General features: G+C 44.7%; 52 non-coding genes across 52 annotated transcripts; all 52 read left to right on the top strand.

Moving 5' to 3' along the window:
- The first annotated feature begins 324 nt into the window (after window positions 1–324).
- LOC134112920 (5S ribosomal RNA) lies at window positions 325–443 on the top strand. Its single transcript, XR_009946243.1, has one exon. It is a non-coding gene; the product is annotated as a 5S ribosomal RNA (ribosomal RNA).
- Window positions 444–782: 339 nt separating this feature from the next.
- LOC134113069 (5S ribosomal RNA) lies at window positions 783–901 on the top strand. The gene has a single exon (XR_009946392.1). It is a non-coding gene; the product is annotated as a 5S ribosomal RNA (ribosomal RNA).
- Window positions 902–1240: 339 nt separating this feature from the next.
- Window positions 1241–1359, top strand: LOC134112812 (5S ribosomal RNA). Its single transcript, XR_009946135.1, has one exon. It is a non-coding gene; the product is annotated as a 5S ribosomal RNA (ribosomal RNA).
- Window positions 1360–1754: 395 nt separating this feature from the next.
- Window positions 1755–1873, top strand: LOC134112931 (5S ribosomal RNA). The gene has a single exon (XR_009946254.1). It is a non-coding gene; the product is annotated as a 5S ribosomal RNA (ribosomal RNA).
- A 395-nt stretch (window positions 1874–2268) lies between these two features.
- LOC134112919 (5S ribosomal RNA) lies at window positions 2269–2387 on the top strand. The gene has a single exon (XR_009946242.1). It is a non-coding gene; the product is annotated as a 5S ribosomal RNA (ribosomal RNA).
- Window positions 2388–2726: 339 nt separating this feature from the next.
- LOC134113068 (5S ribosomal RNA) lies at window positions 2727–2845 on the top strand. The gene has a single exon (XR_009946391.1). It is a non-coding gene; the product is annotated as a 5S ribosomal RNA (ribosomal RNA).
- A 339-nt stretch (window positions 2846–3184) lies between these two features.
- Window positions 3185–3303, top strand: LOC134112918 (5S ribosomal RNA). The gene has a single exon (XR_009946241.1). It is a non-coding gene; the product is annotated as a 5S ribosomal RNA (ribosomal RNA).
- A 344-nt stretch (window positions 3304–3647) lies between these two features.
- Window positions 3648–3766, top strand: LOC134112916 (5S ribosomal RNA). Its single transcript, XR_009946239.1, has one exon. It is a non-coding gene; the product is annotated as a 5S ribosomal RNA (ribosomal RNA).
- A 395-nt stretch (window positions 3767–4161) lies between these two features.
- On the top strand, window positions 4162–4280 carry LOC134113082 (5S ribosomal RNA). Its single transcript, XR_009946405.1, has one exon. It is a non-coding gene; the product is annotated as a 5S ribosomal RNA (ribosomal RNA).
- A 395-nt stretch (window positions 4281–4675) lies between these two features.
- LOC134112915 (5S ribosomal RNA) lies at window positions 4676–4794 on the top strand. Its single transcript, XR_009946238.1, has one exon. It is a non-coding gene; the product is annotated as a 5S ribosomal RNA (ribosomal RNA).
- Window positions 4795–5133: 339 nt separating this feature from the next.
- On the top strand, window positions 5134–5252 carry LOC134112914 (5S ribosomal RNA). The gene has a single exon (XR_009946237.1). It is a non-coding gene; the product is annotated as a 5S ribosomal RNA (ribosomal RNA).
- A 339-nt stretch (window positions 5253–5591) lies between these two features.
- On the top strand, window positions 5592–5710 carry LOC134112913 (5S ribosomal RNA). Its single transcript, XR_009946236.1, has one exon. It is a non-coding gene; the product is annotated as a 5S ribosomal RNA (ribosomal RNA).
- Window positions 5711–6054: 344 nt separating this feature from the next.
- On the top strand, window positions 6055–6173 carry LOC134112912 (5S ribosomal RNA). The gene has a single exon (XR_009946235.1). It is a non-coding gene; the product is annotated as a 5S ribosomal RNA (ribosomal RNA).
- Window positions 6174–6512: 339 nt separating this feature from the next.
- LOC134112911 (5S ribosomal RNA) lies at window positions 6513–6631 on the top strand. The gene has a single exon (XR_009946234.1). It is a non-coding gene; the product is annotated as a 5S ribosomal RNA (ribosomal RNA).
- A 339-nt stretch (window positions 6632–6970) lies between these two features.
- On the top strand, window positions 6971–7089 carry LOC134113067 (5S ribosomal RNA). Its single transcript, XR_009946390.1, has one exon. It is a non-coding gene; the product is annotated as a 5S ribosomal RNA (ribosomal RNA).
- A 339-nt stretch (window positions 7090–7428) lies between these two features.
- On the top strand, window positions 7429–7547 carry LOC134112910 (5S ribosomal RNA). The gene has a single exon (XR_009946233.1). It is a non-coding gene; the product is annotated as a 5S ribosomal RNA (ribosomal RNA).
- A 344-nt stretch (window positions 7548–7891) lies between these two features.
- On the top strand, window positions 7892–8010 carry LOC134112930 (5S ribosomal RNA). Its single transcript, XR_009946253.1, has one exon. It is a non-coding gene; the product is annotated as a 5S ribosomal RNA (ribosomal RNA).
- A 395-nt stretch (window positions 8011–8405) lies between these two features.
- LOC134112909 (5S ribosomal RNA) lies at window positions 8406–8524 on the top strand. Its single transcript, XR_009946232.1, has one exon. It is a non-coding gene; the product is annotated as a 5S ribosomal RNA (ribosomal RNA).
- Window positions 8525–8863: 339 nt separating this feature from the next.
- LOC134113066 (5S ribosomal RNA) lies at window positions 8864–8982 on the top strand. The gene has a single exon (XR_009946389.1). It is a non-coding gene; the product is annotated as a 5S ribosomal RNA (ribosomal RNA).
- Window positions 8983–9321: 339 nt separating this feature from the next.
- LOC134112701 (5S ribosomal RNA) lies at window positions 9322–9440 on the top strand. Its single transcript, XR_009946024.1, has one exon. It is a non-coding gene; the product is annotated as a 5S ribosomal RNA (ribosomal RNA).
- Window positions 9441–9835: 395 nt separating this feature from the next.
- On the top strand, window positions 9836–9954 carry LOC134112929 (5S ribosomal RNA). Its single transcript, XR_009946252.1, has one exon. It is a non-coding gene; the product is annotated as a 5S ribosomal RNA (ribosomal RNA).
- Window positions 9955–10349: 395 nt separating this feature from the next.
- LOC134112908 (5S ribosomal RNA) lies at window positions 10350–10468 on the top strand. Its single transcript, XR_009946231.1, has one exon. It is a non-coding gene; the product is annotated as a 5S ribosomal RNA (ribosomal RNA).
- Window positions 10469–10807: 339 nt separating this feature from the next.
- Window positions 10808–10926, top strand: LOC134113065 (5S ribosomal RNA). Its single transcript, XR_009946388.1, has one exon. It is a non-coding gene; the product is annotated as a 5S ribosomal RNA (ribosomal RNA).
- A 339-nt stretch (window positions 10927–11265) lies between these two features.
- On the top strand, window positions 11266–11384 carry LOC134112907 (5S ribosomal RNA). Its single transcript, XR_009946230.1, has one exon. It is a non-coding gene; the product is annotated as a 5S ribosomal RNA (ribosomal RNA).
- Window positions 11385–11728: 344 nt separating this feature from the next.
- Window positions 11729–11847, top strand: LOC134112905 (5S ribosomal RNA). The gene has a single exon (XR_009946228.1). It is a non-coding gene; the product is annotated as a 5S ribosomal RNA (ribosomal RNA).
- Window positions 11848–12242: 395 nt separating this feature from the next.
- On the top strand, window positions 12243–12361 carry LOC134113081 (5S ribosomal RNA). Its single transcript, XR_009946404.1, has one exon. It is a non-coding gene; the product is annotated as a 5S ribosomal RNA (ribosomal RNA).
- A 395-nt stretch (window positions 12362–12756) lies between these two features.
- Window positions 12757–12875, top strand: LOC134112904 (5S ribosomal RNA). The gene has a single exon (XR_009946227.1). It is a non-coding gene; the product is annotated as a 5S ribosomal RNA (ribosomal RNA).
- Window positions 12876–13214: 339 nt separating this feature from the next.
- Window positions 13215–13333, top strand: LOC134112903 (5S ribosomal RNA). Its single transcript, XR_009946226.1, has one exon. It is a non-coding gene; the product is annotated as a 5S ribosomal RNA (ribosomal RNA).
- Window positions 13334–13672: 339 nt separating this feature from the next.
- LOC134112902 (5S ribosomal RNA) lies at window positions 13673–13791 on the top strand. Its single transcript, XR_009946225.1, has one exon. It is a non-coding gene; the product is annotated as a 5S ribosomal RNA (ribosomal RNA).
- Window positions 13792–14135: 344 nt separating this feature from the next.
- LOC134112901 (5S ribosomal RNA) lies at window positions 14136–14254 on the top strand. The gene has a single exon (XR_009946224.1). It is a non-coding gene; the product is annotated as a 5S ribosomal RNA (ribosomal RNA).
- A 339-nt stretch (window positions 14255–14593) lies between these two features.
- LOC134112900 (5S ribosomal RNA) lies at window positions 14594–14712 on the top strand. Its single transcript, XR_009946223.1, has one exon. It is a non-coding gene; the product is annotated as a 5S ribosomal RNA (ribosomal RNA).
- A 339-nt stretch (window positions 14713–15051) lies between these two features.
- Window positions 15052–15170, top strand: LOC134113064 (5S ribosomal RNA). The gene has a single exon (XR_009946387.1). It is a non-coding gene; the product is annotated as a 5S ribosomal RNA (ribosomal RNA).
- A 339-nt stretch (window positions 15171–15509) lies between these two features.
- Window positions 15510–15628, top strand: LOC134112899 (5S ribosomal RNA). The gene has a single exon (XR_009946222.1). It is a non-coding gene; the product is annotated as a 5S ribosomal RNA (ribosomal RNA).
- A 344-nt stretch (window positions 15629–15972) lies between these two features.
- Window positions 15973–16091, top strand: LOC134112898 (5S ribosomal RNA). Its single transcript, XR_009946221.1, has one exon. It is a non-coding gene; the product is annotated as a 5S ribosomal RNA (ribosomal RNA).
- Window positions 16092–16486: 395 nt separating this feature from the next.
- LOC134113080 (5S ribosomal RNA) lies at window positions 16487–16605 on the top strand. Its single transcript, XR_009946403.1, has one exon. It is a non-coding gene; the product is annotated as a 5S ribosomal RNA (ribosomal RNA).
- A 395-nt stretch (window positions 16606–17000) lies between these two features.
- Window positions 17001–17119, top strand: LOC134112897 (5S ribosomal RNA). The gene has a single exon (XR_009946220.1). It is a non-coding gene; the product is annotated as a 5S ribosomal RNA (ribosomal RNA).
- Window positions 17120–17458: 339 nt separating this feature from the next.
- On the top strand, window positions 17459–17577 carry LOC134112896 (5S ribosomal RNA). The gene has a single exon (XR_009946219.1). It is a non-coding gene; the product is annotated as a 5S ribosomal RNA (ribosomal RNA).
- Window positions 17578–17916: 339 nt separating this feature from the next.
- LOC134112894 (5S ribosomal RNA) lies at window positions 17917–18035 on the top strand. Its single transcript, XR_009946217.1, has one exon. It is a non-coding gene; the product is annotated as a 5S ribosomal RNA (ribosomal RNA).
- A 344-nt stretch (window positions 18036–18379) lies between these two features.
- On the top strand, window positions 18380–18498 carry LOC134113043 (5S ribosomal RNA). The gene has a single exon (XR_009946366.1). It is a non-coding gene; the product is annotated as a 5S ribosomal RNA (ribosomal RNA).
- A 339-nt stretch (window positions 18499–18837) lies between these two features.
- LOC134112965 (5S ribosomal RNA) lies at window positions 18838–18956 on the top strand. Its single transcript, XR_009946288.1, has one exon. It is a non-coding gene; the product is annotated as a 5S ribosomal RNA (ribosomal RNA).
- A 344-nt stretch (window positions 18957–19300) lies between these two features.
- LOC134112893 (5S ribosomal RNA) lies at window positions 19301–19419 on the top strand. Its single transcript, XR_009946216.1, has one exon. It is a non-coding gene; the product is annotated as a 5S ribosomal RNA (ribosomal RNA).
- A 395-nt stretch (window positions 19420–19814) lies between these two features.
- On the top strand, window positions 19815–19933 carry LOC134112892 (5S ribosomal RNA). Its single transcript, XR_009946215.1, has one exon. It is a non-coding gene; the product is annotated as a 5S ribosomal RNA (ribosomal RNA).
- Window positions 19934–20277: 344 nt separating this feature from the next.
- On the top strand, window positions 20278–20396 carry LOC134113042 (5S ribosomal RNA). The gene has a single exon (XR_009946365.1). It is a non-coding gene; the product is annotated as a 5S ribosomal RNA (ribosomal RNA).
- A 339-nt stretch (window positions 20397–20735) lies between these two features.
- LOC134112891 (5S ribosomal RNA) lies at window positions 20736–20854 on the top strand. The gene has a single exon (XR_009946214.1). It is a non-coding gene; the product is annotated as a 5S ribosomal RNA (ribosomal RNA).
- A 344-nt stretch (window positions 20855–21198) lies between these two features.
- LOC134112890 (5S ribosomal RNA) lies at window positions 21199–21317 on the top strand. Its single transcript, XR_009946213.1, has one exon. It is a non-coding gene; the product is annotated as a 5S ribosomal RNA (ribosomal RNA).
- A 395-nt stretch (window positions 21318–21712) lies between these two features.
- Window positions 21713–21831, top strand: LOC134112889 (5S ribosomal RNA). Its single transcript, XR_009946212.1, has one exon. It is a non-coding gene; the product is annotated as a 5S ribosomal RNA (ribosomal RNA).
- Window positions 21832–22175: 344 nt separating this feature from the next.
- LOC134113041 (5S ribosomal RNA) lies at window positions 22176–22294 on the top strand. The gene has a single exon (XR_009946364.1). It is a non-coding gene; the product is annotated as a 5S ribosomal RNA (ribosomal RNA).
- A 339-nt stretch (window positions 22295–22633) lies between these two features.
- On the top strand, window positions 22634–22752 carry LOC134112888 (5S ribosomal RNA). Its single transcript, XR_009946211.1, has one exon. It is a non-coding gene; the product is annotated as a 5S ribosomal RNA (ribosomal RNA).
- A 395-nt stretch (window positions 22753–23147) lies between these two features.
- LOC134112887 (5S ribosomal RNA) lies at window positions 23148–23266 on the top strand. The gene has a single exon (XR_009946210.1). It is a non-coding gene; the product is annotated as a 5S ribosomal RNA (ribosomal RNA).
- Window positions 23267–23610: 344 nt separating this feature from the next.
- Window positions 23611–23729, top strand: LOC134113040 (5S ribosomal RNA). Its single transcript, XR_009946363.1, has one exon. It is a non-coding gene; the product is annotated as a 5S ribosomal RNA (ribosomal RNA).
- A 339-nt stretch (window positions 23730–24068) lies between these two features.
- LOC134112886 (5S ribosomal RNA) lies at window positions 24069–24187 on the top strand. Its single transcript, XR_009946209.1, has one exon. It is a non-coding gene; the product is annotated as a 5S ribosomal RNA (ribosomal RNA).
- Window positions 24188–24526: 339 nt separating this feature from the next.
- LOC134112885 (5S ribosomal RNA) lies at window positions 24527–24645 on the top strand. The gene has a single exon (XR_009946208.1). It is a non-coding gene; the product is annotated as a 5S ribosomal RNA (ribosomal RNA).
- The last annotated feature ends 151 nt before the right edge of the window (window positions 24646–24796 follow it).

The following is a 24796-nucleotide window of genomic DNA, read 5'->3' as shown; positions in this document are numbered from 1 at the left end:
CATTGTTGAAGAGATGCATGTTTAGTGTTGTTTTAACGTTGGATATGAAAGGAAATTAGACAATATTATCCAAAATGATTCCGTTTCATGATTGCTAAATTAGTGTTGATCAACATTTACGATTGGCATACTATTTTTTGTAATTTAGCCGTTGAAATACAGGTGCTAACCCAACATGTTAGAATTGCCAGTGAAGAAAAGTAAAGTTACCTTCAGGCTTTAGGAACCTCTCTTGCCAATGCTAAGAACTGCTTCAATTTTAGAAAAAGAAACTTCTGATTATCTTTGACACGTTTTAAAGGATTAGGAAAAAGATGAAAAGCAGCTTACGGCCATACCTCTCTGGTTCCGCCCGATCTCGTCTGATCTCGGAAGCTAAGCAGAGCAGGGCCTGGTTAGTACCTGGATGGAAGACCGCCTGGGAATCCCAGGTGCCGTAAGCTTTTTCACTTCTCTCTCTGAAAGCCGCCCAGCGCCGTAGATTGTACACCTACACAATTGTAAAAAAAATTTCACATTGTAGAAGAGATGCAATAGGAAGAAGATGAAAGGTGGCTTACGTCCATACCATCGTCAGGCCATTTGAGGTGGCGGGGACTGCAATGGCCATTCACCGATTGGCTGGGACTCCTGGGCGGGTCTTCTCTAGTCCATCCAATTTTCGGCATGGGATGTCACAGCCTTCTTTGCATACCCTTATTTAACCCACACAAAGATGCCAACGGCAGGCGTGTCATAATTCATTGACGCATTATAAAGGATTAGGAAAAAGATGAAAAGCAGCTTACGGCCATACCTCTCTGGTTCCGCCCGAGCTCGTCTGATCTCGGAAGCTAAGCAGAGCAGGGCCTGGTTAGTACCTGGATGGAAGACCGCCTGGGAATCCCAGGTGCCGTAAGCTTTTTCACTTCTCTCTCTGAAAGCCGCCCAGCGCCGTAGATTGCACACCTACACAATTGTAAAAAAAAATTCACATTGTAGAAGACATGCAATAGGAAGAAGATGAAAGGTGGCTTACGTCCATACCATCGTCAGGCCATTTGAGGTGGCGGGGACTGCAATGGCCATTCACCGATTGGCTGGGACTCCTGGGCGGGTCTTCTCTAGTCCATCCAATTTTCGGCATGGGATGTCACAGCCTTCTTTGCATACCCTTATTTAACCCACACAAAGATGCCAACGGCAGGCGTGTCATAATTCATTGACGCATTATAAAGGATTAGGAAAAAGATGAAAAGCAGCTTACGGCCATACCTCTCTGGTTCCGCCCGATCTCGTCTGATCTCGGAAGCTAAGCAGAGCAGGGCCTGGTTAGTACCTGGATGGAAGACCGCCTGGGAATACCAGGTGCCGTAAGCTTTTTCACTTCTCTCTCCGAAAGCCGCCGAGCGCCGCAGATTGTACACCTACAAATTACAAAAAGAATATCACATTGTTGAAGAGATGCATGTTTAGTGTTGTTTTAACGTTGGATATGAAAGGAAATTAGACAATATTATCCAAAATGATTCCGTTTCATGATTGCTAAATTAGTGTTGATCAACATTTACGATTGGCATACTATTTTTTGTAATTTAGCCGTTGAAATACAGGTGCTAACCCAACATGTTAGAATTGCCAGTGAAGAAAAGTAAAGTTACCTTCAGGCTTTAGGAACCTCTCTTGCCAATGCTAAGAACTGCTTCAATTTTAGAAAAAGAAACTTCTGATTATCTTTGACACGTTTTAAAGGATTAGGAAAAAGATGAAAAGCAGCTTACGGCCATACCTCTCTGGTTCCGCCCGATCTCGTCTGATCTCGGAAGCTAAGCAGAGCAGGGCCTGATTAGTACCTGGATGGAAGACCGCCTGGGAATCCCAGGTGCCGTAAGCTTTTTCACTTCTCTCTCTGAAAGCCGCCCAGCGCCGTAGATTGTACACCTACAAATTACAAAAAGAATATCACATTGTTGAAGAGATGCATGTTTAGTGTTGTTTTAACGTTGGATATGAAAGGAAATTAGACAATATTATCCAAAATGATTCCGTTTCATGATTGCTAAATTAGTGTTGATCAACATTTACGATTGGCATACTATTTTTTGTAATTTAGCCGTTGAAATACAGGTGCTAACCCAACATGTTAGAATTGCCAGTGAAGAAAAGTAAAGTTACCTTCAGGCTTTAGGAACCTCTCTTGCCAATGCTAAGAACTGCTTCAATTTTAGAAAAAGAAACTTCTGATTATCTTTGACACGTTTTAAAGGATTAGGAAAAAGATGAAAAGCAGCTTACGGCCATACCTCTCTGGTTCCGCCCGATCTCGTCTGATCTCGGAAGCTAAGCAGAGCAGGGCCTGGTTAGTACCTGGATGGAAGACCGCCTGGGAATCCCAGGTGCCGTAAGCTTTTTCACTTCTCTCTCTGAAAGCCGCCCAGCGCCGTAGATTGTACACCTACACAATTGTAAAAAAAATTTCACATTGTAGAAGAGATGCAATAGGAAGAAGATGAAAGGTGGCTTACGTCCATACCATCGTCAGGCCATTTGAGGTGGCGGGGACTGCAATGGCCATTCACCGATTGGCTGGGACTCCTGGGCGGGTCTTCTCTAGTCCATCCAATTTTCGGCATGGGATGTCACAGCCTTCTTTGCATACCCTTATTTAACCCACACAAAGATGCCAACGGCAGGCGTGTCATAATTCATTGACGCATTATAAAGGATTAGGAAAAAGATGAAAAGCAGCTTACGGCCATACCTCTCTGGTTCCGCCCGAGCTCGTCTGATCTCGGAAGCTAAGCAGAGCAGGGCCTGGTTAGTACCTGGATGGAAGACCGCCTGGGAATCCCAGGTGCCGTAAGCTTTTTCACTTCTCTCTCTGAAAGCCGCCCAGCGCCGTAGATTGCACACCTACACAATTGTAAAAAAAAATTCACATTGTAGAAGACATGCAATAGGAAGAAGATGAAAGGTGGCTTACGTCCATACCATCGTCAGGCCATTTGAGGTGGCGGGGACTGCAATGGCCATTCACCGATTGGCTGGGACTCCTGGGCGGGTCTTCTCTAGTCCATCCAATTTTCGGCATGGGATGTCACAGCCTTCTTTGCATACCCTTATTTAACCCACACAAAGATGCCAACGGCAGGCGTGTCATAATTCATTGACGCATTATAAAGGATTAGGAAAAAGATGAAAAGCAGCTTACGGCCATACCTCTCTGGTTCCGCCCGATCTCGTCTGATCTCGGAAGCTAAGCAGAGCAGGGCCTGGTTAGTACCTGGATGGAAGACCGCCTGGGAATCCCAGGTGCCGTAAGCTTTTTCACTTCTCTCTCCGAAAGCCGCCGAGCGCGGCAGATTGTACAGCTGTTTTAACGTTGGATATGAAAGGAAATTAGACAATATTATCCAAAATGATTCCGTTTCATGATTGCTAAATCAGTGTTGATCAACATTTACGATTGGCATACTATTGTTTGTAATTTAGCCGTTGAAATACAGGTGCTAACCCAACATGTTAGAATTGCCAGTGAAGAAAAGTAAAGTTACCTTCAGGCTTTAGGAACCTCTCTTGCCAATGCTAAGAACTGCTTCAATTTTAGAAAAAGAAACTTCTGATTAACTTTGACACGTTTTAAAGGATTAGGAAAAAGATGAAAAGCAGCTTACGGCCATACCTCTCTGGTTCCGCCCGATCTCGTCTGATCTCGGAAGCTAAGCAGAGCAGGGCCTGGTTAGTACCTGGATGGAAGACCGCCTGGGAATCCCAGGTGCCGTAAGCTTTTTCACTTCTCTCTCCGAAAGCCGCCGAGCGCCGCAGATTGTACACCTACAAATTACAAAAAGAATATCACATTGTTGAAGAGATGCATGTTTAGTGTTGTTTTAACGTTGGATATGAAAGGAAATTAGACAATATTATCCAAAATGATTCCGTTTCATGATTGCTAAATCAGTGTTGATCAACATTTACGATTGGCATACTATTGTTTGTAATTTAGCCGTTGAAATACAGGTGCTAACCCAACATGTTAGAATTGCCAGTGAAGAAAAGTAAAGTTACCTTCAGGCTTTAGGAACCTCTCTTGCCAATGCTAAGAACTGCTTCAATTTTAGAAAAAGAAACTTCTGATTAACTTTGACACGTTTTAAAGGATTAGGAAAAAGATGAAAAGCAGCTTACGGCCATACCTTTCTGGTTCCGCCCGATCTCGTCTGATCTCGGAAGCTAAGCAGAGCAGGGCCTGGTTAGTACCTGGATGGAAGACCGCCTGGGAATCCCAAGTGCCGTAAGCTTTTTCACTTCTCTCTCCGAAAGCCGCCGAGCGCCGCAGATTGTACACCTACAAATTACAAAAAGAATATCACATTGTTGAAGAGATGCATGTTTAGTGTTGTTTTAACGTTGGATATGAAAGGAAATTAGACAATATTATCCAAAATGATTCCGTTTCATGATTGCTAAATCAGTGTTGATCAACATTTACGATTGGCATACTATTGTTTGTAATTTAGCCGTTGAAATACAGGTGCTAACCCAACATGTTAGAATTGCCAGTGAAGAAAAGTAAAGTTACCTTCAGGCTTTAGGAACCTCTCTTGCCAATGCTAAGAACTGCTTCAATTTTAGAAAAAGAAACTTCTGATTAACTTTGACACGTTTTAAAGGATTAGGAAAGAGATGAAAAGCAGCTTACGGCCATACCTCTCTGGTTCCGCCCGATCTCGTCTGATCTCGGAAGCTAAGCAGAGCAGGGCCTGGTTAGTACCTGGATGGAAGACCGCCTGGGAATCCCAGGTGCCGTAAGCTTTTTCACTTCTCTCTCTGAAAGCCGCCCAGCGCCGTAGATTGTACACCTACACAATTGTAAAAAAAATTTCACATTGTAGAAGAGATGCAATAGGAAGAAGATGAAAGGTGGCTTACGTCCATACCATCGTCAGGCCATTTGAGGTGGCGGGGACTGCAATGGCCATTCACCGATTGGCTGGGACCCCTGGGCGGGTCTTCTCTAGTCCATCCAATTTTCGGCATGGGATGTCACAGCCTTCTTTGCATACCCTTATTTAACCCACACAAAGATGCCAACGGCAGGCGTGTCATAATTCATTGACGCATTATAAAGGATTAGGAAAAAGATAAAAAGCAGCTTACGGCCATACCTCTCTGGTTCCGCCCGATCTCGTCTGATCTCGGAAGCTAAGCAGAGCAGGGCCTGGTTAGTACCTGGATGGAAGACCGCCTGGGAATCCCAGGTGCCGTAAGCTTTTTCACTTCTCTCTCTGAAAGCCGCCCAGCGCCGTAGATTGTACACCTACACAATTGTAAAAAAAATTTCACATTGTAGAAGACATGCAATAGGAAGAAAATGAAAGGTGGCTTACGTCCATACCATCGTCAGGCCATTTGAGGTGGCGGGGACTGCAATGGCCATTCACCGATTGGCTGGGACCCCTGGGCGGGTCTTCTCTAGTCCATCCAATTTTCGGCATGGGATGTCACAGCCTTCTTTGCATACCCTTATTTAACCCACACAAAGATGCCAACGGCAGGCGTGTCATAATTCATTGACGCATTATAAAGGATTAGGAAAAAGATAAAAAGCAGCTTACGGCCATACCTCTCTGGTTCCGCCCGATCTCGTCTGATCTCGGAAGCTAAGCAGAGCAGGGCCTGGTTAGTACCTGGATGGAAGACCGCCTGGGAATCCCAGGTGCCGTAAGCTTTTTCACTTCTCTCTCCGAAAGCCGCCGAGCGCGGCAGATTGTACAGCTGTTTTAACGTTGGATATGAAAGGAAATTAGACAATATTATCCAAAATGATTCCGTTTCATGATTGCTAAATCAGTGTTGATCAACATTTACGATTGGCATACTATTGTTTGTAATTTAGCCGTTGAAATACAGGTGCTAACCCAACATGTTAGAATTGCCAGTGAAGAAAAGTAAAGTTACCTTCAGGCTTTAGGAACCTCTCTTGCCAATGCTAAGAACTGCTTCAATTTTAGAAAAAGAAACTTCTGATTAACTTTGACACGTTTTAAAGGATTAGGAAAGAGATGAAAAGCAGCTTACGGCCATACCTCTCTGGTTCCGCCCGATCTCGTCTGATCTCGGAAGCTAAGCAGAGCAGGGCCTGGTTAGTACCTGGATGGAAGACCGCCTGGGAATCCCAGGTGCCGTAAGCTTTTTCACTTCTCTCTCTGAAAGCCGCCCAGCGCCGTAGATTGTACACCTACACAATTGTAAAAAAAATTTCACATTGTAGAAGAGATGCAATAGGAAGAAGATGAAAGGTGGCTTACGTCCATACCATCGTCAGGCCATTTGAGGTGGCGGGGACTGCAATGGCCATTCACCGATTGGCTGGGACCCCTGGGCGGGTCTTCTCTAGTCCATCCAATTTTCGGCATGGGATGTCACAGCCTTCTTTGCATACCCTTATTTAACCCACACAAAGATGCCAACGGCAGGCGTGTCATAATTCATTGACGCATTATAAAGGATTAGGAAAAAGATAAAAAGCAGCTTACGGCCATACCTCTCTGGTTCCGCCCGATCTCGTCTGATCTCGGAAGCTAAGCAGAGCAGGGCCTGGTTAGTACCTGGATGGAAGACCGCCTGGGAATCCCAGGTGCCGTAAGCTTTTTCACTTCTCTCTCTGAAAGCCGCCCAGCGCCGTAGATTGTACACCTACACAATTGTAAAAAAAATTTCACATTGTAGAAGAGATGCAATAGGAAGAAGATGAAAGGTGGCTTACGTCCATACCATCGTCAGGCCATTTGAGGTGGCGGGGACTGCAATGGCCATTCACCGATTGGCTGGGACTCCTGGGCGGGTCTTCTCTAGTCCATCCAATTTTCGGCATGGGATGTCACAGCCTTCTTTGCATACCCTTATTTAACCCACACAAAGATGCCAACGGCAGGCGTGTCATAATTCATTGACGCATTATAAAGGATTAGGAAAAAGATGAAAAGCAGCTTACGGCCATACCTCTCTGGTTCCGCCCGAGCTCGTCTGATCTCGGAAGCTAAGCAGAGCAGGGCCTGGTTAGTACCTGGATGGAAGACCGCCTGGGAATCCCAGGTGCCGTAAGCTTTTTCACTTCTCTCTCTGAAAGCCGCCCAGCGCCGTAGATTGCACACCTACACAATTGTAAAAAAAAATTCACATTGTAGAAGACATGCAATAGGAAGAAGATGAAAGGTGGCTTACGTCCATACCATCGTCAGGCCATTTGAGGTGGCGGGGACTGCAATGGCCATTCACCGATTGGCTGGGACTCCTGGGCGGGTCTTCTCTAGTCCATCCAATTTTCGGCATGGGATGTCACAGCCTTCTTTGCATACCCTTATTTAACCCACACAAAGATGCCAACGGCAGGCGTGTCATAATTCATTGACGCATTATAAAGGATTAGGAAAAAGATGAAAAGCAGCTTACGGCCATACCTCTCTGGTTCCGCCCGATCTCGTCTGATCTCGGAAGCTAAGCAGAGCAGGGCCTGGTTAGTACCTGGATGGAAGACCGCCTGGGAATCCCAGGTGCCGTAAGCTTTTTCACTTCTCTCTCCGAAAGCCGCCGAGCGCGGCAGATTGTACAGCTGTTTTAACGTTGGATATGAAAGGAAATTAGACAATATTATCCAAAATGATTCCGTTTCATGATTGCTAAATCAGTGTTGATCAACATTTACGATTGGCATACTATTGTTTGTAATTTAGCCGTTGAAATACAGGTGCTAACCCAACATGTTAGAATTGCCAGTGAAGAAAAGTAAAGTTACCTTCAGGCTTTAGGAACCTCTCTTGCCAATGCTAAGAACTGCTTCAATTTTAGAAAAAGAAACTTCTGATTATCTTTGACACGTTTTAAAGGATTAGGAAAAAGATGAAAAGCAGCTTACGGCCATACCTCTCTGGTTCCGCCCGATCTCGTCTGATCTCGGAAGCTAAGCAGAGCAGGGCCTGATTAGTACCTGGATGGAAGACCGCCTGGGAATCCCAGGTGCCGTAAGCTTTTTCACTTCTCTCTCTGAAAGCCGCCCAGCGCCGTAGATTGTACACCTACAAATTACAAAAAGAATATCACATTGTTGAAGAGATGCATGTTTAGTGTTGTTTTAACGTTGGATATGAAAGGAAATTAGACAATATTATCCAAAATGATTCCGTTTCATGATTGCTAAATTAGTGTTGATCAACATTTACGATTGGCATACTATTTTTTGTAATTTAGCCGTTGAAATACAGGTGCTAACCCAACATGTTAGAATTGCCAGTGAAGAAAAGTAAAGTTACCTTCAGGCTTTAGGAACCTCTCTTGCCAATGCTAAGAACTGCTTCAATTTTAGAAAAAGAAACTTCTGATTATCTTTGACACGTTTTAAAGGATTAGGAAAAAGATGAAAAGCAGCTTACGGCCATACCTCTCTGGTTCCGCCCGATCTCGTCTGATCTCGGAAGCTAAGCAGAGCAGGGCCTGGTTAGTACCTGGATGGAAGACCGCCTGGGAATCCCAGGTGCCGTAAGCTTTTTCACTTCTCTCTCTGAAAGCCGCCCAGCGCCGTAGATTGTACACCTACACAATTGTAAAAAAAATTTCACATTGTAGAAGAGATGCAATAGGAAGAAGATGAAAGGTGGCTTACGTCCATACCATCGTCAGGCCATTTGAGGTGGCGGGGACTGCAATGGCCATTCACCGATTGGCTGGGACTCCTGGGCGGGTCTTCTCTAGTCCATCCAATTTTCGGCATGGGATGTCACAGCCTTCTTTGCATACCCTTATTTAACCCACACAAAGATGCCAACGGCAGGCGTGTCATAATTCATTGACGCATTATAAAGGATTAGGAAAAAGATGAAAAGCAGCTTACGGCCATACCTCTCTGGTTCCGCCCGAGCTCGTCTGATCTCGGAAGCTAAGCAGAGCAGGGCCTGGTTAGTACCTGGATGGAAGACCGCCTGGGAATCCCAGGTGCCGTAAGCTTTTTCACTTCTCTCTCTGAAAGCCGCCCAGCGCCGTAGATTGCACACCTACACAATTGTAAAAAAAAATTCACATTGTAGAAGACATGCAATAGGAAGAAGATGAAAGGTGGCTTACGTCCATACCATCGTCAGGCCATTTGAGGTGGCGGGGACTGCAATGGCCATTCACCGATTGGCTGGGACTCCTGGGCGGGTCTTCTCTAGTCCATCCAATTTTCGGCATGGGATGTCACAGCCTTCTTTGCATACCCTTATTTAACCCACACAAAGATGCCAACGGCAGGCGTGTCATAATTCATTGACGCATTATAAAGGATTAGGAAAAAGATGAAAAGCAGCTTACGGCCATACCTCTCTGGTTCCGCCCGATCTCGTCTGATCTCGGAAGCTAAGCAGAGCAGGGCCTGGTTAGTACCTGGATGGAAGACCGCCTGGGAATACCAGGTGCCGTAAGCTTTTTCACTTCTCTCTCCGAAAGCCGCCGAGCGCCGCAGATTGTACACCTACAAATTACAAAAAGAATATCACATTGTTGAAGAGATGCATGTTTAGTGTTGTTTTAACGTTGGATATGAAAGGAAATTAGACAATATTATCCAAAATGATTCCGTTTCATGATTGCTAAATTAGTGTTGATCAACATTTACGATTGGCATACTATTTTTTGTAATTTAGCCGTTGAAATACAGGTGCTAACCCAACATGTTAGAATTGCCAGTGAAGAAAAGTAAAGTTACCTTCAGGCTTTAGGAACCTCTCTTGCCAATGCTAAGAACTGCTTCAATTTTAGAAAAAGAAACTTCTGATTATCTTTGACACGTTTTAAAGGATTAGGAAAAAGATGAAAAGCAGCTTACGGCCATACCTCTCTGGTTCCGCCCGATCTCGTCTGATCTCGGAAGCTAAGCAGAGCAGGGCCTGATTAGTACCTGGATGGAAGACCGCCTGGGAATCCCAGGTGCCGTAAGCTTTTTCACTTCTCTCTCTGAAAGCCGCCCAGCGCCGTAGATTGTACACCTACAAATTACAAAAAGAATATCACATTGTTGAAGAGATGCATGTTTAGTGTTGTTTTAACGTTGGATATGAAAGGAAATTAGACAATATTATCCAAAATGATTCCGTTTCATGATTGCTAAATTAGTGTTGATCAACATTTACGATTGGCATACTATTTTTTGTAATTTAGCCGTTGAAATACAGGTGCTAACCCAACATGTTAGAATTGCCAGTGAAGAAAAGTAAAGTTACCTTCAGGCTTTAGGAACCTCTCTTGCCAATGCTAAGAACTGCTTCAATTTTAGAAAAAGAAACTTCTGATTATCTTTGACACGTTTTAAAGGATTAGGAAAAAGATGAAAAGCAGCTTACGGCCATACCTCTCTGGTTCCGCCCGATCTCGTCTGATCTCGGAAGCTAAGCAGAGCAGGGCCTGGTTAGTACCTGGATGGAAGACCGCCTGGGAATCCCAGGTGCCGTAAGCTTTTTCACTTCTCTCTCTGAAAGCCGCCCAGCGCCGTAGATTGTACACCTACACAATTGTAAAAAAAATTTCACATTGTAGAAGAGATGCAATAGGAAGAAGATGAAAGGTGGCTTACGTCCATACCATCGTCAGGCCATTTGAGGTGGCGGGGACTGCAATGGCCATTCACCGATTGGCTGGGACTCCTGGGCGGGTCTTCTCTAGTCCATCCAATTTTCGGCATGGGATGTCACAGCCTTCTTTGCATACCCTTATTTAACCCACACAAAGATGCCAACGGCAGGCGTGTCATAATTCATTGACGCATTATAAAGGATTAGGAAAAAGATGAAAAGCAGCTTACGGCCATACCTCTCTGGTTCCGCCCGAGCTCGTCTGATCTCGGAAGCTAAGCAGAGCAGGGCCTGGTTAGTACCTGGATGGAAGACCGCCTGGGAATCCCAGGTGCCGTAAGCTTTTTCACTTCTCTCTCTGAAAGCCGCCCAGCGCCGTAGATTGCACACCTACACAATTGTAAAAAAAAATTCACATTGTAGAAGACATGCAATAGGAAGAAGATGAAAGGTGGCTTACGTCCATACCATCGTCAGGCCATTTGAGGTGGCGGGGACTGCAATGGCCATTCACCGATTGGCTGGGACTCCTGGGCGGGTCTTCTCTAGTCCATCCAATTTTCGGCATGGGATGTCACAGCCTTCTTTGCATACCCTTATTTAACCCACACAAAGATGCCAACGGCAGGCGTGTCATAATTCATTGACGCATTATAAAGGATTAGGAAAAAGATGAAAAGCAGCTTACGGCCATACCTCTCTGGTTCCGCCCGATCTCGTCTGATCTCGGAAGCTAAGCAGAGCAGGGCCTGGTTAGTACCTGGATGGAAGACCGCCTGGGAATCCCAGGTGCCGTAAGCTTTTTCACTTCTCTCTCCGAAAGCCGCCGAGCGCGGCAGATTGTACAGCTGTTTTAACGTTGGATATGAAAGGAAATTAGACAATATTATCCAAAATGATTCCGTTTCATGATTGCTAAATCAGTGTTGATCAACATTTACGATTGGCATACTATTGTTTGTAATTTAGCCGTTGAAATACAGGTGCTAACCCAACATGTTAGAATTGCCAGTGAAGAAAAGTAAAGTTACCTTCAGGCTTTAGGAACCTCTCTTGCCAATGCTAAGAACTGCTTCAATTTTAGAAAAAGAAACTTCTGATTAACTTTGACACGTTTTAAAGGATTAGGAAAAAGATGAAAAGCAGCTTACGGCCATACCTCTCTGGTTCCGCCCGATCTCGTCTGATCTCGGAAGCTAAGCAGAGCAGGGCCTGGTTAGTACCTGGATGGAAGACCGCCTGGGAATCCCAGGTGCCGTAAGCTTTTTCACTTCTCTCTCCGAAAGCCGCCGAGCGCCGCAGATTGTACACCTACAAATTACAAAAAGAATATCACATTGTTGAAGAGATGCATGTTTAGTGTTGTTTTAACGTTGGATATGAAAGGAAATTAGACAATATTATCCAAAATGATTCCGTTTCATGATTGCTAAATCAGTGTTGATCAACATTTACGATTGGCATACTATTGTTTGTAATTTAGCCGTTGAAATACAGGTGCTAACCCAACATGTTAGAATTGCCAGTGAAGAAAAGTAAAGTTACCTTCAGGCTTTAGGAACCTCTCTTGCCAATGCTAAGAACTGCTTCAATTTTAGAAAAAGAAACTTCTGATTAACTTTGACACGTTTTAAAGGATTAGGAAAAAGATGAAAAGCAGCTTACGGCCATACCTTTCTGGTTCCGCCCGATCTCGTCTGATCTCGGAAGCTAAGCAGAGCAGGGCCTGGTTAGTACCTGGATGGAAGACCGCCTGGGAATCCCAAGTGCCGTAAGCTTTTTCACTTCTCTCTCCGAAAGCCGCCGAGCGCCGCAGATTGTACACCTACAAATTACAAAAAGAATATCACATTGTTGAAGAGATGCATGTTTAGTGTTGTTTTAACGTTGGATATGAAAGGAAATTAGACAATATTATCCAAAATGATTCCGTTTCATGATTGCTAAATCAGTGTTGATCAACATTTACGATTGGCATACTATTGTTTGTAATTTAGCCGTTGAAATACAGGTGCTAACCCAACATGTTAGAATTGCCAGTGAAGAAAAGTAAAGTTACCTTCAGGCTTTAGGAACCTCTCTTGCCAATGCTAAGAACTGCTTCAATTTTAGAAAAAGAAACTTCTGATTAACTTTGACACGTTTTAAAGGATTAGGAAAGAGATGAAAAGCAGCTTACGGCCATACCTCTCTGGTTCCGCCCGATCTCGTCTGATCTCGGAAGCTAAGCAGAGCAGGGCCTGGTTAGTACCTGGATGGAAGACCGCCTGGGAATCCCAGGTGCCGTAAGCTTTTTCACTTCTCTCTCTGAAAGCCGCCCAGCGCCGTAGATTGTACACCTACACAATTGTAAAAAAAATTTCACATTGTAGAAGAGATGCAATAGGAAGAAGATGAAAGGTGGCTTACGTCCATACCATCGTCAGGCCATTTGAGGTGGCGGGGACTGCAATGGCCATTCACCGATTGGCTGGGACCCCTGGGCGGGTCTTCTCTAGTCCATCCAATTTTCGGCATGGGATGTCACAGCCTTCTTTGCATACCCTTATTTAACCCACACAAAGATGCCAACGGCAGGCGTGTCATAATTCATTGACGCATTATAAAGGATTAGGAAAAAGATAAAAAGCAGCTTACGGCCATACCTCTCTGGTTCCGCCCGATCTCGTCTGATCTCGGAAGCTAAGCAGAGCAGGGCCTGGTTAGTACCTGGATGGAAGACCGCCTGGGAATCCCAGGTGCCGTAAGCTTTTTCACTTCTCTCTCTGAAAGCCGCCCAGCGCCGTAGATTGTACACCTACACAATTGTAAAAAAAATTTCACATTGTAGAAGACATGCAATAGGAAGAAAATGAAAGGTGGCTTACGTCCATACCATCGTCAGGCCATTTGAGGTGGCGGGGACTGCAATGGCCATTCACCGATTGGCTGGGACCCCTGGGCGGGTCTTCTCTAGTCCATCCAATTTTCGGCATGGGATGTCACAGCCTTCTTTGCATACCCTTATTTAACCCACACAAAGATGCCAACGGCAGGCGTGTCATAATTCATTGACGCATTATAAAGGATTAGGAAAAAGATAAAAAGCAGCTTACGGCCATACCTCTCTGGTTCCGCCCGATCTCGTCTGATCTCGGAAGCTAAGCAGAGCAGGGCCTGGTTAGTACCTGGATGGAAGACCGCCTGGGAATCCCAGGTGCCGTAAGCTTTTTCACTTCTCTCTCCGAAAGCCGCCGAGCGCGGCAGATTGTACAGCTGTTTTAACGTTGGATATGAAAGGAAATTAGACAATATTATCCAAAATGATTCCGTTTCATGATTGCTAAATCAGTGTTGATCAACATTTACGATTGGCATACTATTGTTTGTAATTTAGCCGTTGAAATACAGGTGCTAACCCAACATGTTAGAATTGCCAGTGAAGAAAAGTAAAGTTACCTTCAGGCTTTAGGAACCTCTCTTGCCAATGCTAAGAACTGCTTCAATTTTAGAAAAAGAAACTTCTGATTAACTTTGACACGTTTTAAAGGATTAGGAAAGAGATGAAAAGCAGCTTACGGCCATACCTCTCTGGTTCCGCCCGATCTCGTCTGATCTCGGAAGCTAAGCAGAGCAGGGCCTGGTTAGTACCTGGATGGAAGACCGCCTGGGAATCCCAGGTGCCGTAAGCTTTTTCACTTCTCTCTCTGAAAGCCGCCCAGCGCCGTAGATTGTACACCTACACAATTGTAAAAAAAATTTCACATTGTAGAAGAGATGCAATAGGAAGAAGATGAAAGGTGGCTTACGTCCATACCATCGTCAGGCCATTTGAGGTGGCGGGGACTGCAATGGCCATTCACCGATTGGCTGGGACCCCTGGGCGGGTCTTCTCTAGTCCATCCAATTTTCGGCATGGGATGTCACAGCCTTCTTTGCATACCCTTATTTAACCCACACAAAGATGCCAACGGCAGGCGTGTCATAATTCATTGACGCATTATAAAGGATTAGGAAAAAGATAAAAAGCAGCTTACGGCCATACCTCTCTGGTTCCGCCCGATCTCGTCTGATCTCGGAAGCTAAGCAGAGCAGGGCCTGGTTAGTACCTGGATGGAAGACCGCCTGGGAATCCCAGGTGCCGTAAGCTTTTTCACTTCTCTCTCTGAAAGCCGCCCAGCGCCGTAGATTGTACACCTACACAATTGTAAAAAAAATTTCACATTGTAGAAGAGATGCAATAGGAAGAAGATGAAAGGTGGCTTACGTCCATACCATCGTCAGGCCATTTGAGGTGGCGGGGACTGCAATGGCCATTCACCGATTGGCTGGGACTCCTGGGCGGGTCTTCTCTAGTCCATCCAATTTTCGGCATGGGATGTCACAGCCTTCTTTGCATACCCTTATTTAACCCACACAAAGATGCCAACGGCAGGCGTGTCATAATTCATTGACGCATTATAAAGGATTAGGAAAAAGATGAAAAGCAGCTTACGGCCATACCTCTCTGGTTCCGCCCGAGCTCGTCTGATCTCGGAAGCTAAGCAGAGCAGGGCCTGGTTAGTACCTGGATGGAAGACCGCCTGGGAATCCCAGGTGCCGTAAGCTTTTTCACTTCTCTCTCTGAAAGCCGCCCAGCGCCGTAGATTGCACACCTACACAATTGTAAAAAAAAATTCACATTGTAGAAGACATGCAATAGGAAGAAGATGAAAGGTGGCTTACGTCCATACCATCGTCAGGCCATTTGAGGTGGCGGGGACTGCAATGGCCATTCACCGATTGGCTGGGACTCCTGGGCGGGTCTTCTCTAGTCCATCCAATTTTCGGCATGGGATGTCACAGCCTTCTTTGCATACCCTTATTTAACCCACACAAAGATGCCAACGGCAGGCGTGTCATAATTCATTGACGCATTATAAAGGATTAGGAAAAAGATGAAAAGCAGCTTACGGCCATACCTCTCTGGTTCCGCCCGATCTCGTCTGATCTCGGAAGCTAAGCAGAGCAGGGCCTGGTTAGTACCTGGATGGAAGACCGCCTGGGAATCCCAGGTGCCGTAAGCTTTTTCACTTCTCTCTCCGAAAGCCGCCGAGCGCGGCAGATTGTACAGCTGTTTTAACGTTGGATATGAAAGGAAATTAGACAATATTATCCAAAATGATTCCGTTTCATGATTGCTAAATCAGTGTTGATCAACATTTACGATTGGCATACTATTGTTTGTAATTTAGCCGTTGAAATACAGGTGCTAACCCAACATGTTAGAATTGCCAGTGAAGAAAAGTAAAGTTACCTTCAGGCTTTAGGAACCTCTCTTGCCAATGCTAAGAACTGCTTCAATTTTAGAAAAAGAAACTTCTGATTAACTTTGACACGTTTTAAAGGATTAGGAAAAAGATGAAAAGCAGCTTACGGCCATACCTCTCTGGTTCCGCCCGATCTCGTCTGATCTCGGAAGCTAAGCAGAGCAGGGCCTGGTTAGTACCTGGATGGAAGACCGCCTGGGAATCCCAGGTGCCGTAAGCTTTTTCACTTCTCTCTCCGAAAGCCGCCGAGCGCCGCAGATTGTACACCTACAAATTACAAAAAGAATATCACATTGTTGAAGAGATGCATGTTTAGTGTTGTTTTAACGTTGGATATGAAAGGAAATTAGACAATATTATCCAAAATGATTCCGTTTCATGATTGCTAAATCAGTGTTGATCAACATTTACGATTGGCATACTATTGTTTGTAATTTAGCCGTTGAAATACAGGTGCTAACCCAACATGTTAGAATTGCCAGTGAAGAAAAGTAAAGTTACCTTCAGGCTTTAGGAACCTCTCTTGCCAATGCTAAGAACTGCTTCAATTTTAGAAAAAGAAACTTCTGATTAACTTTGACACGTTTTAAAGGATTAGGAAAAAGATGAAAAGCAGCTTACGGCCATACCTTTCTGGTTCCGCCCGATCTCGTCTGATCTCGGAAGCTAAGCAGAGCAGGGCCTGGTTAGTACCTGGATGGAAGACCGCCTGGGAATCCCAAGTGCCGTAAGCTTTTTCACTTCTCTCTCCGAAAGCCGCCGAGCGCCGCAGATTGTACACCTACAAATTACAAAAAGAATATCACATTGTTGAAGAGATGCATGTTTAGTGTTGTTTTAACGTTGGATATGAAAGGAAATTAGACAATATTATCCAAAATGATTCCGTTTCATGATTGCTAAATCAGTGTTGATCAACATTTACGATTGGCATACTATTGTTTGTAATTTAGCCGTTGAAATACAGGTGCTAACCCAACATGTTAGAATTGCCAGTGAAGAAAAGTAAAGTTACCTTCAGGCTTTAGGAACCTCTCTTGCCAATGCTAAGAACTGCTTCAATTTTAGAAAAAGAAACTTCTGATTAACTTTGACACGTTTTAAAGGATTAGGAAAGAGATGAAAAGCAGCTTACGGCCATACCTCTCTGGTTCCGCCCGATCTCGTCTGATCTCGGAAGCTAAGCAGAGCAGGGCCTGGTTAGTACCTGGATGGAAGACCGCCTGGGAATCCCAGGTGCCGTAAGCTTTTTCACTTCTCTCTCTGAAAGCCGCCCAGCGCCGTAGATTGTACACCTACACAATTGTAAAAAAAATTTCACATTGTAGAAGAGATGCAATAGGAAGAAGATGAAAGGTGGCTTACGTCCATACCATCGTCAGGCCATTTGAGGTGGCGGGGACTGCAATGGCCATTCACCGATTGGCTGGGACCCCTGGGCGGGTCTTCTCTAGTCCATCCAATTTTCGGCATGGGATGTCACAGCCTTCTTTGCATACCCTTATTTAACCCACACAAAGATGCCAACGGCAGGCGTGTCATAATTCATTGACGCATTATAAAGGATTAGGAAAAAGATAAAAAGCAGCTTACGGCCATACCTCTCTGGTTCCGCCCGATCTCGTCTGATCTCGGAAGCTAAGCAGAGCAGGGCCTGGTTAGTACCTGGATGGAAGACCGCCTGGGAATCCCAGGTGCCGTAAGCTTTTTCACTTCTCTCTCTGAAAGCCGCCCAGCGCCGTAGATTGTACACCTACACAATTGTAAAAAAAATTTCACATTGTAGAAGACATGCAATAGGAAGAAAATGAAAGGTGGCTTACGTCCATACCATCGTCAGGCCATTTGAGGTGGCGGGGACTGCAATGGCCATTCACCGATTGGCTGGGACCCCTGGGCGGGTCTTCTCTAGTCCATCCAATTTTCGGCATGGGATGTCACAGCCTTCTTTGCATACCCTTATTTAACCCACACAAAGATGCCAACGGCAGGCGTGTCATAATTCATTGACGCATTATAAAGGATTAGGAAAAAGATAAAAAGCAGCTTACGGCCATACCTCTCTGGTTCCGCCCGATCTCGTCTGATCTCGGAAGCTAAGCAGAGCAGGGCCTGGTTAGTACCTGGATGGAAGACCGCCTGGGAATCCCAGGTGCCGTAAGCTTTTTCACTTCTCTCTCCGAAAGCCGCCGAGCGCGGCAGATTGTACAGCTGTTTTAACGTTGGATATGAAAGGAAATTAGACAATATTATCCAAAATGATTCCGTTTCATGATTGCTAAATCAGTGTTGATCAACATTTACGATTGGCATACTATTGTTTGTAATTTAGCCGTTGAAATACAGGTGCTAACCCAACATGTTAGAATTGCCAGTGAAGAAAAGTAAAGTTACCTTCAGGCTTTAGGAACCTCTCTTGCCAATGCTAAGAACTGCTTCAATTTTAGAAAAAGAAACTTCTGATTATCTTTGACACGTTTTAAAGGATTAGGAAAAAGATGAAAAGCAGCTTACGGCCATACCTCTCTGGTTCAGCCCGATCTCGTCTGATCTCGGAAGCTAAGCAGAGCAGGGCCTGGTTAGTACCTGGATGGAAGACCGCCTGGGAATCCCAGGTGCCGTAAGCTTTTTCACTTCTCTCTCTGAAAGCCGCCCAGCGCCGTAGATTGTACACCTACACAATTGTAAAAAAAATTTCACATTGTAGAAGACATGCAATAGGAAGAAAATGAAAGGTGGCTTACGTCCATACCATCGTCAGGCCATTTGAGGTGGCGGGGACTGCAATGGCCATTCACCGATTGGCTGGGACCCCTGGGCGGGTCTTCTCTAGTCCATCCAATTTTCGGCATGGGATGTCACAGCCTTCTTTGCATACCCTTATTTAACCCACACAAAGATGCCAACGGCAGGCGTGTCATAATTCATTGACGCATTATAAAGGATTAGGAAAAAGATAAAAAGCAGCTCACGGCCATACCTCTCTGGTTCCGCCCGATCTCGTCTGATCTCGGAAGCTAAGCAGAGCAGGGCCTGGTTAGTACCTGGATGGAAGACCGCCTGGGAATCCCAGGTGCCGTAAGCTTTTTCACTTCTCTCTCCGAAAGCCGCCGAGCGCCGCAGATTGTACACCTGTTTTAACGTTGGATATGAAAGGAAATTAGACAATATTATCCAAAATGATTCCGTTTCATGATTGCTAAATCAGTGTTGATCAACATCTACGATTGGCATACTATTGTTTGTAATTTAGCCGTTGAAATACAGGTGCTAACCCAACATGTTAGAATTGCCAGTGAAGAAAAGTAAAGTTACCTTCAGGCTTTAGGAACCTCTCTTGCCAATGCTAAGAACTGCTTCAATTTTAGAAAAAGAAACTTCTGATTAACTTTGACACGTTTTAAAGGATTAGGAAAAAGATGAAAAGCAGCTTACGGCCATACCTCTCTGGTTCCGCCCGATCTCGTCTGATCTCGGAAGCTAAGCAGAGCAGGGCCTGGTTAGTACCTGGATGGAAGACCGCCTGGGAATCCCAGGTGCCGTAAGCTTTTTCACTTCTCTCTCCGAAAGCCGCCGAGCGCCGCAGATTGTACACCTACAAATTACAAAAAGAATATCACATTGTTGAAGAGATGCATGTTTAGTGTTGTTTTAACGTTGGATATGAAAGGAAATTAGACAATATTATCCAAAATGATTCCGTTTCATGATTGCTAAATCAGTGTTGATCAACATTTACGATTGGCATACTATTGTTTGTAATTTAGCCGTTGAAATACAGGTGCTAACCCAACATGTTAGAATTGCCAGTGAAGAAAAGTAAAGTTACCTTCAGGCTTTAGGAACCTCTCTTGCCAATGCTAAGAACTGCTTCAATTTTAGAAAAAGAAACTTCTGATTAACTTTGACACGTTTTAAAGGATTAGGAAAAAGATGAAAAGCAGCTTACGGCCATACCTCTCTGGTTCCGCCCGATCTCGTCTGATCTCGGAAGCTAAGCAGAGCAGGGCCTGGTTAGTACCTGGATGGAAGACCGCCTGGGAATCCCAGGTGCCGTAAGCTTTTTCACTTCTCTCTCCGAAAGCCGCCGAGCGCGGCAGATTGTACACCTGTTTTAACGTTGGATATGAAAGGAAATTAGACAATATTATCCAAAATGATTCCGTTTCATGATTGCTAAATCAGTGTTGATCAACATCTACGATTGGCATACTATTGTTTGTAATTTAGCCGTTGAAATACAGGTGCTAACCCAACATGTTAGAATTGCCAGTGAAGAAAAGTAAAGTTACCTTCAGGCTTTAGGAACCTCTCTTGCCAATGCTAAAAACTGCTTCAATTTTAGAAAAAGAAACTTCTGATTAACTTTGACACGTTTTAAAGGATTAGGAAAAAGATGAAAAGCAGCTTACGGCCATACCTCTCTGGTTCAGCCCGATCTCGTCTGATCTCGGAAGCTAAGCAGAGCAGGGCCTGGTTAGTACCTGGATGGAAGACCGCCTGGGAATCCCAGGTGCCGTAAGCTTTTTCACTTCTCTCTCTGAAAGCCGCCCAGCGCAGTAGATTGTACACCTACACAATTGTAAAAAAAAATTTACATTGTAGAAGAGATGCAATAGGAAGAAGATGAAAGGTGTCTTACGTCCATACCATCGTCAGGCCATTTGAGGTGGCGGGGACTGCAATGGCCATTCACCGATTGGCTGGGACCCCTGGGCGGGTCTTCTCTAGTCCATCCAATTTTCGGCATGGGATGTCACAGCCTTCTTTGCATACCCTTATTTAACCCACACAAAGATGCCAACGGCAGGCGTGTCATAATTCATTGACGCATTATAAAGGATTAGGAAAAAGATAAAAAGCAGCTTACGGCCATACCTCTCTGGTTCCGCCCGATCTCGTCTGATCTCGGAAGCTAAGCAGAGCAGGGCCTGGTTAGTACCTGGATGGAAGACCGCCTGGGAATCCCAGGTGCCGTAAGCTTTTTCACTTCTCTCTCCGAAAGCCGCCGAGCGCCGCAGATTGTACACCTGTTTTAACGTTGGATATGAAAGGAAATTAGACAATATTATCCAAAATGATTCCGTTTCATGATTGCTAAATCAGTGTTGATCAACATCTACGATTGGCATACTATTGTTTGTAATTTAGCCGTTGAAATACAGGTGCTAACCCAACATGTTAGAATTGCCAGTGAAGAAAAGTAAAGTTACCTTCAGGCTTTAGGAACCTCTCTTGCCAATGCTAAGAACTGCTTCAATTTTAGAAAAAGAAACTTCTGATTAACTTTGACACGTTTTAAAGGATTAGGAAAAAGATGAAAAGCAGCTTACGGCCATACCTCTCTGGTTCCGCCCGATCTCGTCTGATCTCGGAAGCTAAGCAGAGCAGGGCCTGGTTAGTACCTGGATGGAAGACCGCCTGGGAATCCCAGGTGCCGTAAGCTTTTTCACTTCTCTCTCCGAAAGCCGCCGAGCGCCGCAGATTGTACACCTACAAATTACAAAAAGAATATCACATTGTTGAAGAGATGCATGTTTAGTGTTGTTTTAACGTTGGATATGAAAGGAAATTAGACAATATTATCCAAAATGATTCCGTTTCATGATTGCTAAATCAGTGTTGATCAACATTTACGATTGGCATACTATTGTTTGTAATTTAGCCGTTGAAATACAGGTGCTAACCCAACATGTTAGAATTGCCAGTGAAGAAAAGTAAAGTTACCTTCAGGCTTTAGGAACCTCTCTTGCCAATGCTAAGAACTGCTTCAATTTTAGAAAAAGAAACTTCTGATTAACTTTGACACGTTTTAAAGGATTAGGAAAAAGATGAAAAGCAGCTTACGGCCATACCTCTCTGGTTCCGCCCGATCTCGTCTGATCTCGGAAGCTAAGCAGAGCAGGGCCTGGTTAGTACCTGGATGGAAGACCGCCTGGGAATCCCAGGTGCCGTAAGCTTTTTCACTTCTCTCTCCGAAAGCCGCCGAGCGCGGCAGATTGTACACCTGTTTTAACGTTGGATATGAAAGGAAATTAGACAATATTATCCAAAATGATTCCGTTTCATGATTGCTAAATCAGTGTTGATCAACATCTACGATTGGCATACTATTGTTTGTAATTTAGCCGTTGAAATACAGGTGCTAACCCAACATGTTAGAATTGCCAGTGAAGAAAAGTAAAGTTACCTTCAGGCTTTAGGAACCTCTCTTGCCAATGCTAAAAACTGCTTCAAATTTAGAAAAAGAAACTTCTGATTAACTTTGACACGTTTTAAAGGATTAGGAATAAGATGAAAAGCAGCTTACGGCCATACCTCTCTGGTTCAGCCCGATCTCGTCTGATCTCGGAAGCTAAGCAGAGCAGGGCCTGGTTAGTACCTGGATGGAAGACCGCCTGGGAATCCCAGGTGCCGTAAGCTTTTTCACTTCTCTCTCTGAAAGCCGCCCAGCGCAGTAGATTGTACACCTACACAATTGTAAAAAAAAATTTACATTGTAGAAGAGATGCAATAGGAAGAAGATGAAAGGTGGCTTACGTCCATACCATCGTCAGGCCATTTGAGGTGGCGGGGACTGCAATGGCCATTCACCGATTGGCTGGGACCCCTGGGCGGGTCTTCTCTAGTCCATCCAATTTTCGGCATGGGATGTCACAGCCTTCTTTGCATACCCTTATTTAACCCACACAAAGATGCCAACGGCAGGCGTGTCATAATTCATTGACGCATTATAAAGGATTAGGAAAAAGATAAAAAGCAGCTTACGGCCATACCTCTCTGGTTCCGCCCGATCTCGTCTGATCTCGGAAGCTAAGCAGAGCAGGGCCTGGTTAGTACCTGGATGGAAGACCGCCTGGGAATCCCAGGTGCCGTAAGCTTTTTCACTTCTCTCTCCGAAAGCCGCCGAGCGCCGCAGATTGTACACCTACAAATTACAAAAAGAATATCACATTGTTGAAGAGATGCATGTTTAGTGTTGTTTTAACGTTGGATATGAAAGGAAATTAGACAATATTATCCAAAATGATTCCGTTTCATGATTGCTAAATTAGTGTTGATCAACATTTACGATTGGCATACTATTGTTTGTAATTTAGCCGTTGAAATACAGGTGCTAACCCAACATGTTAGAATTGCCAGTGAAGAAAAGTAAAGTTACCTTCAGGCTTTAGGAACCTCTCTTGCCAATGCTAAGAACTGCTTCAATTTTAGAAAAAGAAACTTCTGATTAACTTTGACACGTTTTAAAGGATTAGGAAAAAGATGAAAAGCAGCTTACGGCCATACCTCTCTGGTTCCGCCCGATCTCGTCTGATCTCGGAAGCTAAGCAGAGCAGGGCCTGGTTAGTACCTGGATGGAAGACCGCCTGGGAATCCCAGGTGCCGTAAGCTTTTTCACTTCTCTCTCCGAAAGCCGCCGAGCGCGGCAGATTGTACACCTGTTTTAACGTTGGATATGAAAGGAAATTAGACAATATTATCCAAAATGATTCCGTTTCATGATTGCTAAATCAGTGTTGATCAACATCTACGATTGGCATACTATTGTTTGTAATTTAGCCGTTGAAATACAGGTGCTAACCCAACATGTTAGAATTGCCAGTGAAGAAAAGTAAAGTTACCTTCAGGCTTTAGGAACCTCTCTTGCCAATGCTAAAAACTGCTTCAATTTTAGAAAAAGAAACTTCTGATTAACTTTGACACGTTTTAAAGGATTAGGAAAAAGATGAAAAGCAGCTTACGGCCATACCTCTCTGGTTCAGCCCGATCTCGTCTGATCTCGGAAGCTAAGCAGAGCAGGGCCTGGTTAGTACCTGGATGGAAGACCGCCTGGGAATCCCAGGTGCCGTAAGCTTTTTCACTTCTCTCTCTGAAAGCCGCCCAGCGCAGTAGATTGTACACCTACACAATTGTAAATAAAAATTTACATTGTAGAAGAGATGCAATAGGAAGAAGATGAAAGGTGGCTTACGTCCATACCATCGTCAGGCCATTTGAGGTGGCGGGGACTGCAATGGCCATTCACCGATTGGCTGGGACCCCTGGGCGGGTCTTCTCTAGTCCATCCAATTTTCGGCATGGGATGTCACAGCCTTCTTTGCATACCCTTATTTAACCCACACAAAGATGCCAACGGCAGGCGTGTCATAATTCATTGACGCATTATAAAGGATTAGGAAAAAGATAAAAAGCAGCTTACGGCCATACCTCTCTGGTTCCGCCCGATCTCGTCTGATCTCGGAAGCTAAGCAGAGCAGGGCCTGGTTAGTACCTGGATGGAAGACCGCCTGGGAATCCCAGGTGCCGTAAGCTTTTTCACTTCTCTCTCCGAAATGAGCCCGGCAGATTGTACACCTGTTTTAACGTTGGATATGAAAGGAAATTAGACAATATTATCCAAAATGATTCCGTTTCATGATTGCTAAATTAGTGTTGATCAACATTTACGATTGGCATACTATTGTTTGTAATTTAGCCGTTGAAATACAGGTGCTAACCCAACATGTTAGAATTGCCAGTGAAGAAAAGTAAAGTTACCTTCAGGCTTTAGGAACCTCTCTTGCCAATGCTAAGAACTGCTTCAATTTTAGAAAAAGAAACTTCTGATTAACTTTGACACGTTTTAAAGGATTAGGAAAAAGATGAAAAGCAGCTTACGGCCATACCTCTCTGGTTCCGCCCGATCTCGTCTGATCTCGGAAGCTAAGCAGAGCAGGGCCTGGTTAGTACCTGGATGGAAGACCGCCTGGGAATCCCAGGTGCCGTAAGCTTTTTCACTTCTCTCTCTGAAAGCCGCCCAGCGCCGTAGATTGTACACCTACACAATTGTAAAAAAAATTTCACATTGTAGAAGACATGCAATAGGAAGAAAATGAAAGGTGGCTTACGTCCATACCATCGTCAGGCCATTTGAGGTGGCGG

Source organism: Pungitius pungitius, unplaced genomic scaffold (assembly GCF_949316345.1).
Source record: "Pungitius pungitius unplaced genomic scaffold, fPunPun2.1 scaffold_25, whole genome shotgun sequence".
NCBI lineage: Eukaryota > Metazoa > Chordata > Actinopteri > Perciformes > Gasterosteidae > Pungitius > Pungitius pungitius.
Note: the sequence above shows the minus strand (reverse complement) of the source record. Positions and strands in the feature narration are given on the sequence as shown.